This window comes from Mustela lutreola, chromosome 5 (genome assembly GCF_030435805.1).
Source record: "Mustela lutreola isolate mMusLut2 chromosome 5, mMusLut2.pri, whole genome shotgun sequence".
In the NCBI taxonomy this organism is placed as follows: domain Eukaryota; kingdom Metazoa; phylum Chordata; class Mammalia; order Carnivora; family Mustelidae; genus Mustela; species Mustela lutreola.
The window spans coordinates 45,942,277-45,958,865 of record NC_081294.1 but is presented as its reverse complement, the minus strand read 5'-3'; the positions used below and the strand labels follow the sequence as shown (position 1 = coordinate 45,958,865).

Here is a 16,589-nt window from a genome sequence, read left to right as displayed (position 1 = left end):
TCCAATGTCCCAGGGGAGGGGACAGAGTAGGAGAGCCGGGGACGCCATCCCCCAGCCTCCCCCTGGAAGCTCCAATGACGATTTCCTGAGTCCCGGTGTCCAGCACTTGCTGAAAGGGAGCCTTGTCGACATGGAAGGAGATCAAGGCAGCCGGGGGGTGCCGAAACCTACTGTCGGGTCCACATCTCCCGAAGAGATAGGGACACTTGGGACACTGCCCCCACCCCCTCCTCAAGCTCTCTCCATTCAAATTCCACGGGGCTTTGGAATCACTAGACTGTCTCCCGCTCCCAGGAAACCCCAGGCTTCAGTGGAGCCAGGCGACTGGCCATCCATCACCCTTATCTCCTGGCTCTGGCGGCCCCAGGTCCCTGGCCTGGATGGGCCCAGGGGGCAGGAGGGGTAGGGGAGGGGTGGGGCCTGGGGGGTCCTCGATAACAAGAAAGGCAGCTGTCCCCTGGGGGAGCTTCAAAGTGCCTGGAGCTGAAATTTATGTGCAGACTTGCTCCCATTAGGGGTCAAAGGGCCATTCATCCCACAAATAGTCATTGAGCACCTACTACGTGCCAGGCACTGGGCTCGGGCCCGGAGATTTTGTGGTTTGTAGGTCCAAAGCTTAGCCCCAAGCCTGGCAGATGGTTATAGGGCAACACAAGTGGCTGTTTTTATGACTGCAGTTGATAGATACAATCGCTCATCTGTGATGCATGTGTTGAGATGCTGTGTGCTGGGCAGTTGCTGGCAGGGGACACAGCATGCAGGCCTGGGGGTGGGGTTTGCAAGCACCACCCTCCCCCACCCGCTTCTCCTCAGCTGAGGACTCAAGGTATGCAAAAGGGGGTCTCTGCACAGGGCCCTGGAAAGCCACTGGACTCGACCACTTCTCAAATCCCTTTCTCTCCCAGACTCTAGGGCCCCACATCTGCAGAGCTGAGATCTGCTTTTCTGAGATGCTCGCCAGTAGGTTCCTAGCTCTGTCCTGTGGGCCTTACGCAGACTCTTAAAACCTCAGTGTATTCATGAACAAAATGGGGACAGCAACAGTTCCTGTCCTGACTTATCCTATCCTATCTTGGGTTATCATGAGGATAAAATGAGAAAAAGATTCTAAAACACTTGGCATAGGTCTGCACAGTTCAGTCTTCAATAAGTGGTAGCCACTAACAAACAAAATAGTGATAGTCCTCGGAATCAGAACAGGCAACAACAGCAGCAGGAGGAAGGAGTAAGAAACATTAAGACCTAAACTTTCTAGGGAGAAAGCCCTTCTCTGTTCTCAGGGAACCTCAGTTTGGCCAGGCAGGGCGCACAGGGTTTCCAAGGATGCATTGTTGCTGCAGAATTCACATCAGCAGAAGAGGAAAGACATGGGGAGCTGGCACACTTCTGCTCCCCACCATGGGGGCAGTATAACTGCAGATGAGCAAGGGGAGGTGGCCCCGGGAAGGTTGATAGGTTTCCCAGTGTCGTGGAGCTTGGGTGAGCTGGGCTTCAGCAGAGCTTGTCCCCCACCTATACCCCTGCCAGTGCTGCAGGGGGAGCTCCCCAAGGACACGGTTGTGGGAGAACTGTGTGCCCGCTCCCCCAAATGCATACATTGAAATCCTAACCCCCAGTATCTCAGAAGGTAGCCACATCTGGAGACCGTGTCCTTACAGAGGTAATCATGTGAAAATGAAAGCATCTTGTAAAACTGGTGTCCTTGCTCCAGGGGGAAATTTGGACAGAGACACGCATGGAGGGAATGAGATATGAAGAGACCAGGAGAAAACGGTCATGTACAAGAGATGCCTGGACCACAACCTTCCCTCACAGCCCTCCAAAGGAACCAACGCTGCCAACACCCTCGTTCTGGACTTTCCAGCCCCAGGACTGTGAGGAAATAAATTCCCATTTCAGGCCTGTAGTCTGTGGGGACTTAGTCAGGGCAGCCCTGTGGGCAGAGTGCGGAGCTCCTCACAGACCCCATGTATGGGCTGAGTGCCCAGGATTCCCTGACGACGTCCTGGGCAGGCCGGGGGAATGATGTGAGCAATCATCCTCTTCCTCCCTAGAACCCGGGATGTTGGACAGAACCCGGCGGCCAGCAAGGCCGTGTCTGGCCACCAGGTCAAGGCCATAGGATTGCTCTTTGTTTCCTGTGGCTCTCTGAGCACCCAAAATTCATTTTCTGGGTGCCTTCCTGGGGAAGCTCAATGAACCTCACTCACGTCTGTCCTCTGGGAAGACCTGGCAGGCGCGCCCTGGCCTCCCTGGCACGGGGGGTTTGTCAGAGTCTGGGAATTACTGAGCTGGCTGAATCTCTTTCCTCTTCTCTCTGTGATCCTTTCTCTCATCTTTCCCTACCTTCTTCTCCGGCGTCCCTCCCCCGGGACTGTGCTCGGTGGTATCCTCCCCACATCCCATGCCCAGACTGCTTCCTCCAAGCCCCACTCTTCCCAGGCCACCCTCACTTGGTGGCGCTCAGCAGGAAAAGCTCCCTTGTCCAAAGCCCTAGGCTGCCTTGGAGAGGGAGGCAGGAAAGTCTAAACTCGCTACTTTGGAGCTGAGAAGAAATTATCCAGAGCTGGTTTCTCCTCCCACGTTCCAGGGAGGCTTGTTCTTGTCCCTGGCCTGGATACATTATTATATTTTGCTTTAATTGCATTAAAGCAAATGACTATGCCCCCTGTGGTTTGGATCAGGTTGAGGATCTGATAATCAACCCTGGCACAGTCTAGACAGGAGTCACTTTGAAGCTGTTTTTAGCAGGATGAGAACAAACAATTTTTCCAAAGTGGTCACATTAGACAACCAGGGTGGTGGGTCATCTTTTTGGGAAGGAGCAGGCCCTGGCTCCAGGCTGCCTGCTGACGGACTCCCAGGCTCCTGGGAGGACTGTGGATCGGACTCCCTGGGACGCAAAGAACTTAAGTAGAGAGGTCATAGGCATAGGTCTCCCACAATGTCAAATCTTGTCCAGGTGCCTCTTCCTGGAAGCCCATCCTGACTGACACCACTTGGCCCAGAGCTGAAAGGCAGCAGAGTGCTGGGAGGACACAGTGGGCCTTGGAGATGGAAGAAAGAGGGAAATCACCCAGGGCACCACAAAAGGTGGACTTGCTTGATGCAAAAGTATTCTCTCTTCAGCTGTGCTCTCTGGGCCTCAGTTTCCTTGTGTGAAATGGGATGGCTAGTGCTACCGTGCAGGGCCGAGGGGGGGTTTCTGAGAGTGTAAGCATGTAGAGCATCCACATGGTGCCTGGCATGGGCTCTGCACTCTGCCTGGTGGCCTTTCCCTTACAGGAGCCACAGCTCCCCTCAGCCATTCTCAGAGCCTTCCCTGGTCCCACAGTTCAGACTGAAGAAGTTCTGGCTTCTGTGGCAACCAAAGGAACCTGGAACCCTTAGCCATGCTCTGGCTCCAGCTCCCTGGCCCTGGGAGGGAACTCAGTTTTCCTCTGTGTCTGCAGAAGCTCTGACCAAATGGTTTCTAAGTTCCCTGGCAGCTCTGACATTAGAAGGTCTTGAGCAGGAACCAGAGAGGGGCAGGTCCACGGCAGAAGACTCTGCTTTTCCAAATATACCCTGTGCTCCATCCTGCTTGCTGCTCTGGCTGGGGACCAGCAGCACGGGCCTTACCCAGGAGCGGGACAGAAATGCAGACTCTCAGGCCCCACCCAGGGCACCCGATTCAGAATCTGTATTTTATTTTATTTTATTTTTTTAAAGAATTTATTTATTTATTTGACAGAGAGAGATCACAAGTAGGCAGAGAGGCAGGCAGAGAGAGAGGAGGAAGCAGGCTCCCCGCTGAGCAGAGAGCCCGATGCGGGACTCTGAGATCATGCCTGAGCCGAAGGCAGTGGCTTAACCCACTGAGCCACCCAGGCACCCCCAGAATCTGTATTTTAACAAGATGCCCAGCCCTTGAAAAGCTGTTTTATATACAATCAGTCTGAAACGAGAATTTGAAAAGGCTTTTGTTTGTATATATTTGAGGAATTGTTAAAAAACTATGAAGATGTCATTTTTTTTTTTTTTCAAAACCAGTATAGCTGTTGCAAAAATGTTAAAGGAATCCAGCACAGTTCAGGGAAGAAATGATTTATGTAACTCTGGCAAACAGCTTTTTCTCCAGGGAATTGATCTTTCTGTGTAAGTCAGGGTTGCCACTTGCCATTGGATCTTTGGTCTCTTCCCAACAAGTGTCTTGCTCACGCCTGATTCCTGGAGGGCTGTGTGTGTGTGTGTGTGTGTGTGTGTGTGTGTGTGTGTGTGCGTGACGGTATCTTGCAGCTGATCCAGTGGGCAGGGACTTCAGCAAAGTCAGCAAAACCAGGATGGAAATAAACTGAATTCCTGAGAGCTCTAGGGTAAGCATGAGGAGCACGGGAAACCAGCGCTCAGATAAACTCAAGCAGCGCACATAGTCTGTGGATTAGTCAGCCACCCTGGCTTTCCAGCAGGGCCTGTCTGCTAGAGGGCTTCCTGCCTCTCCCTGCAGCCCAGCCTCCAACGGGGCTGAGTCCTGTTTCTCTTGCTCCATAATAAAAGCCCCAGACACTGGACCATCCACTTCAAGGAACTGATTCCCCAAAAGTGAGCACAACGTTGGCAAAGATCTTTATACAAGAATATACATCATGTACTACTGATAAGAGTGAAAAGCCAGGGGAAAAAATCTGAGCATCCAAGAGTAGGGGGCCAGAAGTCACTTTGTGATGTATTTTGAGTCCACAGGCAGTGCCCGGGAGCAGATCAGCTCTCATGCTCAGGAGTCAGCAGGTCTGGACCTGTGCGATGTTTTCAGCGAGTCATTTAGCCTCTCCGAGCCTCAGCTTCCTTGGCTGGAGAAGGGAGGTAATCCTGATACCAAATTCATTTTCTTGTTTTCAGGATTAAATGAGGACATGTGTGGAAAATATCTAACACAGAAGCTGGCACATGGTAAGTGCTTGGTATGTGTTGGTTTACTGTGCTCCAATTCACATGGAGAAAAATGTCATACATGGACATTCATGCCGTGGAAATATAGATGTAGTATGGTGAAAGCTAAAAAAGTGGATTGTAGGGCGCCTGGGTGGTTCAGTTGGTTCAGTGTCTGCCTTCAGCCCATGTCATGACCTCAGGGTCCTGGGATCAAGCCCCATATCAGGCTCCCTGCTCGGCGGGGGTCTGCTTCTCCTTCTTTCTTTGCCCCTCCCCCCAGCTCGTGTTCTCTCTCTCTCTCAAATAAATAAAGAAAATCTTCCAAAAAAAAGAGCAGATTATAACTCAGCATGATCCACTTTATAAGCCTATGTGTATGTATTCACATTTAAAATGATATGAATTCGGGGTGTCTGGGTGGCTCAGTCGGTTAAGTGTCTGACTTGATTTTAGCCAAGGTCATGATCTCATGGGGCCCCACGTGGGACTCCACACGGAGCATGGAGCCTGCTCAGGATTTTCTCTCTCCCTCTCCCTGTGCCCCCCCCTTAAAAAATTATATGAATCAACAGCCACATAATAGAACTGTCATTGTTAAAAGAATAGGAAGTGGTTGAACACCATGTACCATGTCTCATCTCTCAAACTCACTTCCATCATCTCTGCCTGGGAGCACCACGGAAAAGCAGAGTTGGACCTGTCTTTCATAAGGAACATAAAGACAAAACAAAAGTGGTACCAACTAAGTACTTACTAGGAGCCAGGCGCCCTCTGGGTGTACTACTAGCCAATTTATTTTTCACAACCACCTATGAAGTGGCTACTCTTACTTCCCATTTTACAGATGAGGGAGCTGAGGCCCCCAAAAGCCTTAGTTGTGATTTGCCTGAGGTCTCAGAGCCAGAAAGCTGTTAAAGGATGGTTTCAAAGCCAGGCTCTTAATTACTATGCTGTGCCACCTCTTAGACATTTCATTTTACCAATAAGGAAACTAACACCCAGAAAAGCAGGGCATCTGGCCCAAGGCCACATGCAAAGCAGGAGCAGAGGAAGAAGTAGGACCAGGGCATCCCAGGGCCCTGGGTAGTTAGCGTTTGCCGTCCTCTACAGCCAGAGCCTCCGGATAAGTCCAGGCCCTTGGCAAGCAAGGGAGACAACCCATGAAAGGCCTGCACCTTTGCCCCGGAGCACTGAGCCCCGCTTTAAGTCCTGTGTAATTTAAGGCAAATGGAATCCATATGGCTCTGATTCATTTACACTTAAATCTTCAAAATATTGTGTTTTAAGAGCTGTTACTTACAAAGCCTTCAAAACCTGTTAAATAAGATTCAGCTCCCCCATGCCTCCTTCCCACCCCCACCCCCAATCCAGCCTCCCTCCCCAGCCCCCCTTCTCCACTGGGCTCACACCAGCATCTGGTGGGCCTGGAAAGACACTCCCTCAGACTTGGAAACCTGGCTGTGGGCACAAGGAGACCATTACTAGGATGTCCAGAGCAACACTTTTTTGTGGCAGATTTACATCATGTGATACCATACAGCAGTGGAACCCAATAAACAAGGTCTATACATGTTGAAACGGACAAGTCTCACAAACACATCGTTGGGAGAAAACACCAAAACAAGTTGCGGATGAAGTCATAACCATGATACCAGTTACACAAAATTTTCAAACCTTGAAAATTGGGGCGTCTGAGTGGTGCAGTCAGTGGAGCACCTGACTCTTGATTTTGGCTCAGGTCATGATCTCAGGGTTGTGGGATCGAGCCCTGGGTCTGACTCTGCACTCAGCAGGGAGCCTGCTGCAGATTCTCTCTCTCTTTCTCTCTGCCCCTCCCCCCACTTTCTCTCTCAATAAATAAATCAATAAAATCTTTTAAAATGCCAAATCATTTTTTAGACATATAAACTACTCTGATAAGGTTTATTTTTTAAGCTGGTCATGGGTACGTGAATGTTGGCTACATCACGGATACATGTTTGTATAATCTTGAAAAACCACCTAATCAAATTAAGATTAAAGTTTATACTTAGCATCAGTACAAGAAAGTTAGCTTGTATATTAGAAAGTCCAAGCTGCTCATTTCATGGAAGGGGGGAAGGAACTAATTGCGAGTTTGTTAGCTATGGAACACTTACTATTTTACTGGCCAGGCACACGTCATCTCAGTCCCACACTGCTGCTCTGGGGTCGACGTCAATGAGATCTCCATGTCAGGGGTGAGGCAGCTGAGGCTCGGAAGTTTCCTCCAGGTCATGCCGCTTGTAAACCATGGGGTCAGAATACAAACTGCGGCCTTCTGCCTCCCAGCACGCACCCCAGGTCCCATGCTGTGGAGACAGGCATTGTTATTTGGTGCTGACCCCCCATTCTCTGGGCCAGCCTGAGCCTCTGAGTAGTCGGAGCGACCTGTTAGCGGTGGCTCAGGGAGGTAAATCCACAGAAAGCAGACCAGTGAGCCTCTTGACTCCTTGTCTAGTGCTCTTTCCATACCAGCCCTCTGGAGATCTGGGCGTGGGAGAATGTAATCGTGTTTACTGATACCTTCCACTTTTTTCTTTTAAGATGTTAAGATTTTACTTACAGCTCTCTCATGTAAGAGAGCACGAGAGAACACAGAGAGCACGGGGTAGAGGTGGGGGTGGCAGAAGGAGAAGCAGATTCCCGCTTCCTGTGCAGTTTGGTTACTTCCAAGGGGAATCAAGACCCCAAAGTCACCTTGGCCAGGCTGGGGAACAGAGTTGTATAGAAAGGAAGAACCTGGTGAACCTTGGGTGTTGTAGCTAGCTCTCCTTTCATTCATGATCCAAACTATCAGTCAGGGGCCCTGCAGGAAACAGGTGGTATGCTCAAATAGCGTAATTTGAGAAGAATGTAAGAAAGGGACTATCCACAAATTTATAGGGGGGCGGTGTTGGAAAAGCAATGAGTCCCAGTGCAAGGGACTGAGGCTGGCAAGAGCAGTGAGCTGTTATCACCTAGGTCTGGGGGATAAAATGAGGAACGTTCTCTAATTGAGACGAGCAACTTTCTGCTGTGGGCTGTCCACTCAGAGCTGCGGCCACTGGTAGAAGGTGCAGCCAAGCCAGCAAGGAGGGGTCAAGGAAATGTGTCCCAGTGTCATGCTCCTCCTTCCCTCAGATGCCCTGCAAGTACTCCTTTCAGCCAAATCTAGTGGGAAACAGAGGCCAGGAGACTCAAAGCTATTTATGCAGGTCGGCCTCCCAGGGCACAGAGACTGAATCCACCGGGGCCAATGTATTTACCCATTCCACAGTAAATACTGGCTTTCCTTCAGACATGCACAGTCTGACCATTTCTTCCCACCTTCACAGCCAGCCGTGGGTCTGAGCCACTCATCCCTTGGCTGGAACACTGCAGGAGATTCCTAGGTGATCTCTAGCTTCTACCCTCTGTTCTGTCTGTTCTTAACAACCAGAGTGATTCTTGTAAATGGAAAGTCAGACCACGTCACACCTGTTCTCAAAATCTTCAAACTTCTAGAGCAAAAGCCAAAGTTTTTACATGACCTCACAAGTTCCTGGATAAGGTCATCCCCCCAGACCCTCCTGACCTCATTTCTGTATTTTTCTCCAGTCCTCACTCTGCTCAGGCCATACTGGCTTTGCTCTTCTTTGATACACAGGGAAAGTTCCTGCTTTAGGGCCTTTGTTGATCCCTCTTCTGGAATGTTCTTCCCCACCTCCTACCTCCATCTAATCAAGGGTCTCCTGCTCCAAGACCTACTCTGACCCTCCTTTGTAAAGCTGCAAACTGTCTCTCTGTCTCTTGCCACTACTGCTCCCCATTGTCCACCTCTAGTTTTCTTTTCCCCATGTCACTTGGCATCTTTGACCATGCCATATAAATGACCTATTTGTTACATTTACTACTATCTCTCCACACTAGATGCAAGCTCCATGAGCATAAGACTCTGTTTTGTTCATCAGTATATCTCCAGAACTTGGAAAATAGTTAAGTATTCAATACATAACTACTGGATTATGTTGAATGACTAAAATGGGGTTGAGGAAATACCAGACTTGGGTTGTTTCAGTTAGAGAACGGCAGAGGATAGACAGCAGCAAGAAGATTAGTGCATGCAATATGAGGGGAAGGGAAAAAAGTCAACATGGAATTATTCATTATCTACTACATACCTGTTAAAAGTCGTGGCTTATCAGCAGAGATCAACGGCCAGAACCTTTTGTATGACCTTTGACCTAGCAATTCCACTTTCAAGAATTTGTATTAAAGAAAATGTCAAAGTTATTTGGATAAAAATTTAATCACAATGAAATTCTTTGCAGTTGTTTATATTAGTGAAAAACTGGAAACAACGTAGGTGTCTAGGAATCGTGGAGTGCCTAACTCAATGCTTAAGTACGTTCCAACCATAAGATGGAATACTGTGCAAACATTAAATGTATTCATTGACTATGTATGATAATTGCTCAGTGGAAAAGGCACATTACAAAACAGCATTATGGTATAATCTTGTTTAATTAAAATATATATGCATTTTTAACAGTCTGAAAAGCTATAACTCAAAATATTAATAACACCTAATCTTTGGATGACACTCTATGTGTGTTTAATTTCTTTCTGTCTCTATTTTCTAAATTTGTTTCAAGGAATTTGGATTATTTATTTATTTAATTTTAAAAAGATTTTATTTATTTATTCAACAGAGAGAGAGAGAGAGAAAAAAAAAAGCACAAGCAGGAAGAGCAGCAGGCAGAGGGAGAAGCAGATTCCTGACTGAGCTGGAAGCCTGATGCGGGACTGGATCCCAGGACCCTGGGTTCATGACCTGAGCTGAAGGCAGATGCTTAACCCACTGAGCCACCCAGGCCTCTCTGGATTATTTATTTTTATAAAACTACATTTGTATTTTTTAAACAGTAGTTATTTACTAGCTCTTGGACAAGTAACCTGACTTCTCTGGACCTCAGTTCCTTCATTTTTAAAAACAGAAATAAAAACAGCTTTGGGGAGGTCGGTGGAGGAGGGCTAGACTGGTAGTAGGGATTAAGGAGGGTACCTGTTGTGATGAGCACTGGTGTTGTATGTAAGTGATGAATCTCTAAATTCTACTCCTGAAACTAATATTACACTATATGTTAACTAACTAGAATTTAAATAAAAACTTGAAACAAACAAGCAAAAAAAAAAAAAAGAAATAAAAACAGCTTCATGTCTGTCCTATTTCACAAGAGTTGTTCTTAGATGTGTATTGGAGGAATTGACCAAAACTGTAAGAGAAGAAAAATAATTAAGAGTGTAAGGATTGAAAGGGAAAAGATAGAACTATCACCATTTGCAGTGATTATGTTTATTGACTTAGAAAAATCAATTCCACCTATAAAAATTAATAGCATTCCTCTGTTCCAGCAATAACCAACTAGAAAATACAATTTCAAAATACAATACCATCCATAACAAAAACTACAACGTCTCTGGGAAGTAATTAGGAACAAAGCCAAGACGTCCCCTTTCATTATTTCTATTCAACATTAAAGTGATTATTTTAGCCATTGCAGTCATAAAAGAAAAGTTACTAAAAGGCATACAACTTGGAAAAGAATTAAAATTGGATTTTTTAAAATAGATTATATGATTTTGTGTGGAAAAACTTAAGAAATTTATGATAGACACTATTAAACTGAGGACACTAGGTCAGTATTTTTTTTAAAAAATCGATTTTATCTCTATGGTAGCTCATACAATTTAAAAATTAAATTAAAAAAATACCATTACATTAGCTCCCAAACCCATAAAATTCCTAGAAATAAATTTGTCAAAAGATATATAATACTTCTATCCTCAAAGCTACAAAATATTGATAAAATAAATTAAACAGATCTAAAAGAATGGAGAGCTATACTGTGTTCATAGATTGGAAGATTCCATATTGTTGAGATATTAATATTCTCCAAATTCATGTATAGATTCAACATAATTTCATTCAAAAATATTACAAAATATTGAAGATCTAAATGTGAGAACTGAAACCATAAAACTCCTAAGAAAACATAGGCAGTAATCTCTTTGACATTGGCCTTAGCAACATTTTCCTATACAGGTCTCCACAGGCAAGGGAAACAAAAGCAAAAATAAACCACTGGGACTATAGCAAAATAAAAGGCTTTTGAACAGTGAAGGAGACCATGAGAAAAATGAAAAAGCAACCCACTGAATAGGAGAAGGCATTTGTAAATAATACATCTGATGAGGGGTTAATATTAAAAATATTTAAAAAGTTATACAAATCAACACCAAAAATGCTCAAAATAACCCTAATAAATATGGGCAGAAGACCTAAATAGGTATTTTTCTAAAAAAGACATAGAGATGGCCAACAGACACATGAAAAGATGTTCAGCATCTTTACTCATCAGGGAAATGCAAATCAAAACCGCAGTGAGATCTCACCTTACACCTGTCAGAATGGCTAGTATCAAAAGGGCAAGAAATAACGAGTATTGGCAAGGATATGGAGAAAAGAAAGCCTTGTCTACTATTGGGAATACAAACTGGTACAGCCACTGTGGAAAAACAGTATGGACGTTCTTCAAAAAATAAAATATGGAAATACCATATAATCCAGTAATTCTACTACTGATTACCTAAAAAAAATGTGAACACTAATTCAAAAAAATATATGCACCCTTATGTTTACTGCAGCATTACTTACAATAGCCAAGATACAGAAGCAATCTAAATGTCCACTGTTAGATGAATAAAGAAACTGTGAATAAAGAAATGTTCCATATATATAGAATATATATTCTATATATATATATATATATATATATATATATATATATATAATATTACTCATCCAGAAAAAAGAATGAGCTCTTGCCATCTGTGACAACAGAGAAGGACCCAGAGGCTGTAATGCTAAGTGAAAGAAGTCAGAAAAAGACAAATACCATATGATTTCACTTAAATGTGGAATCCAAACAAGCAAAGACAAACCCATATATAGAGAGAACAAGCTGGTGGTTGCCAAAGGGGTGGGAATAAGGGGATGGGCAAAGTGGGTGAAGGGGAGTGGGAGGCACAGGCTTCCAGTTACAGAATGAATAAGTCACAGCTATGTGCTCCCTAGAGCACAGGGAATATGGTCAGTGGTATTGCAATAGTGTTGTGTGGTGACAGACAGGAGCTAGACTTGTGGTGAGCACAGCACAATGTCTAGAACTGTCAAATCCCTGTGTTGCACTCCTGAAACTAATGTAACATTGCATGTCAACTCTACTTCAACTAGAAGAATGTTTAAGGGACACCTGGGTGGCTCAGTGGGTTGAAGCCTCTGCCTTCAGCTCGGGTCATGATCCCAGGGTCCTGAGACCCTCCTCCGCAGAGGGCCTGCTTCCTCCTCTCTCTCTGCCGCCTCTCAGCCTACTTGGGATCTCTCTCTGTCAAATGAATAAATAAATGAATAAATGAATAAATAAAATCTTTTTTAAAAAAGAAAAATGTTTTAAAAATTACAAGATTTCTTTGAAGCATAATTTAATTCTAAAATTTAGATGGAAATGTAAACAACTTCAAGTATTCAAATGAATCTTCAAAAAAGGGAGCAAAGTTGAAGGACTTACCCCACCTGATTTCAGGACTCATTGTAAAACCACAATAATCAGGAAACGTGGTAGTGGCCTGAGAAGAGATACATAGATCAATAAAACAAAATAGTATCTAGAAATAAACTCACACATATATATGGTCATCTGACTTTCACCAAAAGTTCCACAGTAATTTAATGCGGAAAGAAAACACTTTCAACAAACTGTGCTGGAGCAACTAGATATAAGTGTGAAAAGAAAATGACCCTCAATCTCTACCTCACTCTACACCCCCAAACCAATTCCAGATGAATTGGTTTGTCTACAAAGTCTCTAGAAACAAAGAGGAGAAAATTTTCAACCTTGGGGTAAACAGATATTTCTTGGAGAGATGTCAGTAGGCTAAGAATGTGGGGTGGGGGGCACAGGATATATGGAAACTCTCGTACTTTCCACCCAACTTTGCTGTGAACCAAAAACTGCTTTTAAAAGAATATTCTGTTAGGGGCGCCTGGGTGGCTCAGTGGGTTAAGCCTCTGCCTTCAGCTCAGGTCATGATCTCAGGGTCCTGGGATGGAGTCCCACATTGGGCTTTCTACTCAGCGGGGAGTCTGCTCCCCCCACCCACGTACTTGTGATCTCTCTCTGTCAAATAAATAAATAAAATATTTTAAAAAAGAATAGTCTGTTAAAGATTTGATAAGTTAGGCTTCATCAAAAATAAACCTCTGATCATCCAAAGACATCATTTAAAAATGGAAAGATAAGGGGCACCTGGGTGGCTCAGTGGGTTAAGCCTCTGCCTTCAGCTCAGGTCATGATCTCAGGGTCCTGGGATCGAGCCCCGAGTTGGGCTCTCTGCTCAGTGGGGAGCCTGCTTCTTCTCCCCTCTCTCTGTGTGCCTGCCTCTCTGCCTACTTGTGACCTCTGTCTGTCAAATAAATGAATAAAATCTTTTTAAAAAATGGAAAGATAAGATAGGAGAAAATGTTTGCTATATATATGCTTGATGTCATATATATATGAAAAAGGAATTGTATCCAATATATGTAGGAACTCTGACAATTCAATAAAAGACAACCCAATTTAAAACAAAAGTACAAAAGAGTTGCAGGGGTACCCTACAAGGGATATTGAAATGGCCCATAGGCACATGAAAAGGTGTTCAATATCATTAGACAGAGGCAAAAGCAAATTAAAGCTAATATGAGAAACCTACTATATACCAGAATGATTCAAATGAAAAATACAGACAATACCAAGTATTGGTGAGGATCTGGAGCAAATGGAACTCTCTTACATTTCTGGCTGGACTGTAAAATAATAAAACCACTTCAGAAAACTCTTTGGCAGGTTTTTTTTTTTTTTTTTAAATAAACTGTGTTAACCTTGTAACCTAGCAATTCTATTCCTAGGAATAAAATGAAAATATATACTATGTATTTATGTATGTACACATTTTTGTGAATATTTGCAGCAACTTTATATGTAATACCAAAAGATGGAAATAGCCCTCATGTCCATCATTAAGTGGATAAACAGCTTCTCCTAATGGTATGCTTTTCAGCAATAAAACAGTTACTGATACGTGCACTGGCATAAAGGAGTCTGAAAAATGCACCAAGCAAGGAAGCCAGCCATAAAAAGTATATGTGTGATCTCATTTATTATATGAAGTTCTAGAACAGGAGAAACTAGCTTGTGATGATGAAAATTAGGACAGTATTTGCCTTTTGTGGGAGACTGACTTCAGTGACGGAGATGTTTTATTCTCTTATTGTGGTAGTATTACATCAGGGAATCTGCTTGTTCAAACTCATCCAACTTAAACTCCAGGCATTTTTGTGCACACGTTATAACTCAATGAAAATTCTGTAAAGGTACAAAACATCCAACATAAAGGAAAAAGGTATGGATATGTAAAAATAAAGGATTTTTACATTTATTTATTTATTTATTTATTTGTCAGAAAGAGAGAGAGAGTGTATATGCACAAGACAGGGGAAGAGCAAGCAGAGGAAAAAGCAGGCTCCCTGCTGAGCAAGGAGCCCAAAGTGGGACTCAATCCCAGGACCCTGGGGTCATGACTTGAGCCAAAGACAGTCACTTAACCGACTGAGTCACCCAGGCATCTCCTAAATTAGGGATTTTTAAACTGGAGAATAACATTGATTTAAACTGGAGAATAACATCAAAGTAATGATGGATGAAAGATAATTTGCATTGTCAGAAACTAATGAGAATGAAAAGGAACTCTTGACAATTAGCCTTAAGAAAATGGGCCACGGTTATGTTTAGTAGTTGACAGTTCTCAGTCAAATTGAATATAGGCATATATGTTATCTGACCATCCTATTCCTATTCCACTAAGAACATGTTCTATGATGTTCAGGATTGTACCGCTTGTGAGGTTTAGCGGATACCAACCTGGAATCAGTTGGATGGGGAGGTGTTGTATTAACTCAGCCACTGGCACCTGAGGTCCCACACGTGTACACATTTACTGAGGATATCCTATGTTCCAGTTATAGTTGTGTGTTAACATAATTTAACTCATTAAGCCTTTCTAATAGGGAGGAATTGTCATCACTCCCCCGTTTTACAGATGGAGAAATTAAGGCACTGAGCCATCAGGTAATGTTCTGAATGTTACAAAGCCAGTCACCTGCAGAACAAAGATTCCAGCCCAGCAAGCCTGAAGCCCACATCATCAACTGCTTCTATGCTTCTATGCTTCTGTAGGAACGCCGGGCAAGAAACCCAGAACGTTGAGTCCAGGGCTTAGGGCCATCAACCAAGTCACGTGCATGGTCCTGTAAAAATGGTTAATCCAAAGCAAGGAAGCTCTGGGCCTTCGGCCCATGTTAACGTCCTTGCCAGCATTTCCTCAGATTCAACAGTGGAAGGGGAGAGCCAGGTGGGAGCCCATGTGGTTTTGATAGAGCGGCCATTCAAGCGGGCTTTAAATATTATAGTGGCACCGTTTGCGTAGTTAAATTTAAGGATCTGTCAGTTTATGATGAATTTTTATTTTTAAGGGTTTCAAGTAAGCTGTAAACATTCACTCCAGGCTGAAATTCCCCCCATTTTAACACCTAAGCGGGCCAGGGCGAGAAAGCGGGGTAGGGGGAGCTGGGAGGTGAGCACAGAGGGGTGCAAAAAGGCTGGGCACCAGCATGGGGATGGGGGGAGAGCTTCCCACCCGTATCTCCGGGAAAGGATTTGAGGGGCCGGCACCCCATAATGAGGGAGGCCAACCGCTTCCCCAAAGGAAGCAAGACCATTCTCTTCACCGATTCAGTTTCTCCTTCCCCCCTCTTCCTTGTTGTAACTAAACTTCCGCAAGGAATTTATTGGTACCTGGAAAGTGAAAAGAATCTAGCTTCAGGCACGGCTTAACTCAGATACTATCGCTACCTCCTGGCCTGGCTGTGCTCCGTGGGTTGCTCCATTCCCAGACAAGCTGCTCCTACCCAACAGCAGGACGACAGAAGTGACTTCACGGCGCGCATGCTCACACCTTTACACCTCCCGAAGGGAGAGCGTCTCTCACAGCTGGACTCTCATTGGCTGGACGGGGGCCGCACGTGCATCCCTGAACCAATCACCGGACGGAGGCGTAAGGGACGCGCTCTGAGTTGCCGAGGCCGGGAGTCAAGAATGAAATTACCACTGGACCTCTTGGGATGAGGGTGGTAGAGGGGCGGTGCCCCGCAGAAACCTGGGGATAGCCTGGGGGGCGTCGACCACGGTCATTACTACGAGATTGCAGAGGAGAAAGCATAGGCTGAGACCTGAGTGCTTTGAGCGAGGCGAGCCACTGCGGGACAGGATTGAAATCCAAGTCAGCCTCACCCGAGAGCCTGCGTGATTGCCACAAGACCTAGCCACCTCTCGATCCAGAGCGAGAAGATCCCTGAAGCCAGGCCGCTAGCTAACTTCCCTCTCAAGCTTTGGGTCACCTTCCTACCCTGAACTCAGAAGGGGCAGCCAAGATGAGAGGAGGCTAGAGTTCCTGAAGGCACTGGGGTGGCTTGGAGGGGACCTGGAGCTGAGGGTCGCCCCCAACATCAGAGCACCTTCCTAGGAGAAGCCCATGCCGCT

At 45.2% G+C, this 16,589-nt stretch overlaps 1 long non-coding RNA gene across 1 annotated transcript in view; it reads right to left on the bottom strand.

The window, feature by feature from the left end:
• Positions 1–7,283, bottom strand: part of LOC131831815 (uncharacterized) — a 32,875-nt gene extending 25,592 nt beyond the window's left edge. Inside the window, exon 1 of the long non-coding RNA XR_009353813.1 lies at positions 7,050–7,283. This is a non-coding gene — a long non-coding RNA (uncharacterized LOC131831815). The remainder of the gene's footprint in view (positions 1–7,049) is intronic.
• Between the last annotated feature and the right edge of the window lie 9,306 nt (positions 7,284–16,589).